General features: G+C 39.8%; 1 protein-coding gene across 1 annotated transcript in view; it reads right to left on the bottom strand.

Moving 5' to 3' along the window:
• The window catches only part of grip1 (glutamate receptor interacting protein 1), a 202887-nt gene that overhangs the window by 23442 nt on the left and 173445 nt on the right, over positions 1-6000 (bottom strand). The window lies entirely within an intron of this gene.

Raw genomic sequence — 6000 nt, 5'->3', positions numbered from 1 at the left:
TAAGGGATAATGTATAGAACGCCGGTCATTATTGGGAAAATAAGTCCCGACAGGGCGAACCGGACCCCGCCGCGCCAGCTTGTGTCGCCCTGAAGGGACTTATTTTCCCATAATGACCGACGTTCTATACATTATCCCGCTTATTATACAGCTACTTGCCAAAACTAAATAATAAACTCCCCACGATATGACTTTAGCCTACATAGCGTAGCCTATTGGTTACCGTTTATCGTGGCATTTGCTGAGAAACAAATAGTTCGCAACAACACACGCTGCTGAACTTGAATCAAACATTCTTTAGAACACAGCTGATCAACCGTCAGCTTTCACGTTTGAATGAAGTTCCAGTCCCTATGTAGTGATATGAAAGACGATCAGAAGCACAAAACCCATTGCCATTGACAGCGGTAATTATATGTTTGCAGCGGTAATTACATTAATTTATTTTACCGTAGAACGTTGGGAAATCCCATTCAAGTCAATCGAGCGTTCTGCTTGCCTTGTGAAGCGCCGTATAATAATGTGTATTATTGCAGTTATGGCAGTATTCAGTTCCTTTATCCATATTTATGATTTTATGCGGTTATCTATTTTTCAATTTCCATCAGTTTAAAATGTTGCTTCTTTATGTTCGCTTTTCTTTTCTGCCTTAAACATTTTCTTTTTTACTTTGCTCATCGATACCTCTTTTTTATTATTTCACTTGTATTGCTATCCTGGTCTTCTATTTTTCATCTTTTTAGACTCTGTAGTCTTTTAATCTCTTATTCTATCATTTTATTCTGGTTTATTTTTTCATGGTGATCGATTGGACCTTGGCTGGCAAGCACTTTGGTACAACTCCTATTGTTTTCAAGTGCCTTGTATAAATACTAAAAAATCTGACAACACAGCACAGAAAAGCCCAGCTCCCGTCAGATAATCACCATCCTATTCAGACATGGCCAACACAGAGCTATGACACTAGCTAGTCTATGTCTGGCTATTAATGCATGGAGACACAATGTTACACAATGGCTGAATTGTGTCTGTACTGACAGGCTGTGTGACACTGAGTGTGTGAGTGTGTGTGTGTGTGTGTGTGTGTGCAGTGTTGCGTCGGCTGTGCCCTGCACGCTGGAGACCCTCTGTAGTGGCCCAGTTCCTGTATTCCTGGCTGGCTGGCAGAATCACCAGGGAATAAGGCGGCGGCAGCGTTTCATAATGGGTGCAGTTAAACTGGGGCATCTACCATCTCCTGCCCAAAAAAGTGGAGAGCAAAAGCCCCCACCCCTCAACCACCCCACCATCCCCCCTGATGTTCTTCTAACACCTTTCCTGTTGACAATTAGATATTTTTGCTTTTTATACCCAACTAATTTCCTTTTCTAAATGTAGCTTATTTAATACACACACACACACACACATGTGTGCACACACAGTGATACGACCTAGTTTCACGCAAATACCAGGAAGCCTCACACTCTTGTTTTGAAGCTCTAATTAAAACAGCTCAGGGTGGAGCTGCACCAGATGCACCTCCACGGCAACCAACCTGATGTGTGTGTGTGTGTGTATGTGTGTGTGTGTGTGTGTGTGTGTGTGTATGTTGTGTTCTATTTTGGACTAACGTTGAAGTAAAATTGACTGTCAAACTGTCAAAAACCACATGGTGTGTGTGTACATGTGAGTTCTGTTCTTTTTTGGACAACTGTTGTCCTGCTAAAGTGTGTGTTTCTAGCTAGGTGATACCACCCAGACAGAGCTATATATGTGCTGTGTCTATCTACATGTACTGTATGCCAGAAGCACTCAAAGAACAGGTGGAATTACCTGAAAGTGCAACATCACCTGAAAATGACCTGATAATATACTGTACACTCCGAGCATGATGAATGATTTATAAATAGGCTATGTAAACATTTGTCATGTGTCATCAAGTTCATTATACTGCATATACTATATATAGAATTCATTGTAATGTTACATTCTATACATGTAACAGCGCATCATCAAACTATGGCCTCACAACGTTCTTAATATGATTATAGCTCATTGTAAACACTTGCAAGTACTTTTCAAATTATTTTGCCATTAAAGGCCTACCCAGTTGAAGTTCATTATTACTTCATGACTCATTTTGAACATGTATATTAATGTGTTTAGCAATAACATTCTAGGTTGGTGCTGATGAGTGTGTGGGAGACACCAGTCTGTGTAGAACCTTGGTCTAATATGCACAGTTAAATGCTCAATATTCATTTAAGTGAAATGATAAATCATAAAATATTTAATTTCCAGAGCATATTATTTAACACTATTAATATGAGAAAATCATGTGTGTGTGTGTGTGTGTGTGTGTGTGTGTGTGTGTGTGTGTGCGTGTGTGTGGGTGGGTGTGTGTGTGGGTGGGTGTATAAGCAGAGACTTTCTAATGAGAAGACAAAGCATTCAAAGAATACAGAAATGTATTAGTTTGTAACGCCAACATGGCAGTTGTCTACACGTATCCCGGCCCTTTCAGCAATGTCCTTTTATATTTTTAGCGATTTAAGGAAGATATTTATATTGTTCAACTCCGATTTAAACACAGATTCGCCTGATGCTCTTTTTTATGTCAATACGACCTCCCTTACTGCATATATCTATATTGTTCTTACTACTACTATAATGGTACTGCCACTACATTGCACATATCTGTACATGTTGTTAATACATTGTTCATATTACATAGCCATATTTATTCTGCTCTTATAAGGTTACTGCTAATACACTGCAGTTTAATTTATACTACTCTAAACCACAATCTGAAAACAACTGTATAATATCGTCTACACTGCACTATATATTCTGTCCTGTCTATGCACCACCTTCTTTGTATATCACATTGCACTTTTCTGCTTTGTTGCACTTCTGGTTAGACACAAACTGCATTTTGTTGTCTCTGTACTTGTACTCTGCAGTGCACAATGACAATAAAGTTGAATCTAATCTAATCTTATGTATGTCTCCCCATTTATTTGAACAGGAGAACAGCTACCCAAATAACTGCCAGAACAGTGTTACCAAGATGGCTGCTGCATGCCAGGACTTGCCTATATGGACTTTGGTGTAAGTGTGTTACTTTGCATGGTGCTTGTGTATGTGTGTATATGTCTGTGTGTGTGTGTGTGCATATTTTTATTTAATTTATTATAAATTGTTGGACAACTAAAAAATAAATACAACCTCACATTGTGTCATTCAAATTCCGTTTGTTAAAAATGCATTTGGAACAGGCTTTTTTGTGTGTTTTTCCATATATGTAGCATAAGTGAATGATGTTTCCTGCTGCAGCACTCTGTACTTAATGCACCCGGAAAAAAACCCCACGGACTGTAGTGTGCAAAGACCTTACTGTGTGCTGTGTGCTGGACATTGTTTATAGTACGTCACTGCTAAAAGACCGGAACCCTTAACATAAAACAGAGACAAAAGGAGATGAGACATAAACAACACCTCCTCGTCCATCATGGATTAAACTCCCCCGTCACTGTGTGTGTGTGTGTGTGTGTGTGTGTGTGTGTGTGTGTGTGTGTCACAGAGAAAATAGCTCAACTTGAAGTGGGAGGCAGGCAGTTATATATTCAGATTTATTATATCTCATCTGCATTCATCTTTTCAAACTGTGTGTGTGTGTGTGTCTATAAATCTATATTCAGCTGGTTGGAACTCTCTCTGCACAAAGCCATGCTGGGTTGTCCCAGATATGTTTCTTGTAAAGGAGGACTTCTTCTCTCTTGAGCTGTTATACCATTATGGAAAGAGCAGGGGATGTAGGCTAGGTGTGTGTGTTTGTGTGTGTGTGTGTGTGTGTGACAGAGAAAGAGAGAGAGGGAGATATTGTAGATTGTGTGAATGTGATGTGTGATTGGTGTTAACAAAACATACAAATGAGATATACTATCTGTGTATGGTCCGTGTATCATTCGTTCATTTGATATTCAATTGAGAATCCAAAATTAATACAAAATTGACTTCCATTGCCAGCTGCTGCTTCTGTTTTGCAGTGTTAAATCGGACTAGGCCTACCAGTCCGATTATAACTTTACCACACACAATTTAACCTAAAGATATATTTTTAAATGACCACTCGGACAGAGCAACAGAATCTCTTTTTTACCCCTCAGTCGGCAGTCTAAATGAATAGGTTTTTCTACTATATGCTCGATTAGCGTAGCCAGAAATGTTCAAATGGGTGGGCACAGAAAGAAAAGGTGGGCAAAGCCAATTTGATTGAACATAGCCTAAGAGAAGCCTAGATGAGATGCACCATACAAACATTAATTGGCATGTTATATTTATGACATAGTGGAATTTATTGAACGCATTTGATCACAGCTGACAAATTAAGTATAAGTATAAAAAATAAATAAATATATATATATATTTGATCCTGTGAGGGAAATTTGGTCTCTGCATTTATCCCAATCTGGGAATTAGTGAAACACACACAACACACAGTGTACACACAGTGAGGTGAAGCACACACTAATCCCGGCGCAGTGAGCTGCCTGCACTAAGCAGTGAGGGGCAGTGAGGGGGAGCAGTGAGGGGCACTTCAGCCGTGCCTACTGGTCGGGGTTCGAACCGGCAACCCTCCGGTTACAGGTCCAAAGTGCTAACCAGTAGGCCACGGCTGCCTCCAAATTAGGCAGGAAGATTTTAAACTGGAGCAAAACAATGCATGAATGTAGGCCTAGCTTCGGCGCGTCACATGAAACACAATTGAGACAATAGATTGACCATATTGTACAACTGCAAAGCCTTATCATAGGCATGTTACATTCATGATATGAAAAGTAGAACTTATTGAACAAAAATGGCAAATTACGCAGTCGGCTAAACATTTTAAACTTGTGCAAAACGGCATGAACCCAGCAGGTGCGTCGCATAACTTAAAACACAAACTGAAGCAACAGCTTGGACAATCCTACTGCAAAGCCTTTCCTTCCATAGGCATGCAACGTCTATGACATAAAAAGTGGAACATGAACGCATTTCACACCTGACAATTAAACGGAGCTGCCGCCTGTTCGCAATTTGACTGATTCTTGAGCTCTCAGAGCAGTGTTGACTTGCGCGTCTTTTTTAGATGGTGAACGTAATTGGACGGGCAAGACTGACAAGTAGACGGGCCTAGGCCCACCTGTGGCTACGCCTATGGCTCGATTTGAATTATTTGCTCTGTTTGTGAATGAAGTTGTAGCCCCTCTTTCCTTTGATCAATGTGCTTGTTGAACGATGTGTCCCTAGTTTCCCTGTCATAGCTCCTGTCTTTGGTGTAATCTCACCAGAAGGCTACTGCAGCTGGCTGCCTTCCAATGACGTTAGTGACAAATGATGATCTGAGCTAATAGATCTAGCATCTAGGCCTACTTCCCTAACATGGGCTGATACTACATAGTCTAGGACAATCATTACTTCTATAATCATGGGGCAAGGCTTTGGGCGAACGCGATGTTCATAAACGAAACAGGCATGAGAAGGGAGATGATTTTCTGTCGATTCAACGAAACCAAGTTTGCCATCGCTATGCTAAGTTGCCCAATTTCTCGCTATAGTTGTTAGACAATATTTTCTGTCGCTAGGGATGGCCAAAATTAAATCTAGCAACAAAGTCACTAATTGGCAACACTGAGCACTGACAGGTCTAGACCAAGACTTGGATAGACTTCCAGGTCACAGAAATCGGAACAAATAAATATCAAAATCAGTTTCGGCCCTGAAGCCATTTTTGAAATGTTATACTTTTGATCTGACCATGAAATCAAAAGCCTGGAAAACAACGTGTTATTTGTTTGTTTGTATCACATTCATAAACAAATAATGAAATAAGTCTTTTTTTTTTCATTTTTGATTCTCAATTGAATATCAAATGAATGAATGATACACGGACCGTGTATGTCTATGTGTGAAATTATGCAAGTGATGTGTGATTATTGTTTGGAAAAAATAGTATAAGTATATATACTCTTTTGA

This window comes from Alosa alosa, chromosome 23, assembly GCF_017589495.1.
Source record: "Alosa alosa isolate M-15738 ecotype Scorff River chromosome 23, AALO_Geno_1.1, whole genome shotgun sequence".
NCBI lineage: Eukaryota > Metazoa > Chordata > Actinopteri > Clupeiformes > Clupeidae > Alosa > Alosa alosa.
This window is presented reverse-complemented; position numbering and strand designations above follow the sequence as displayed.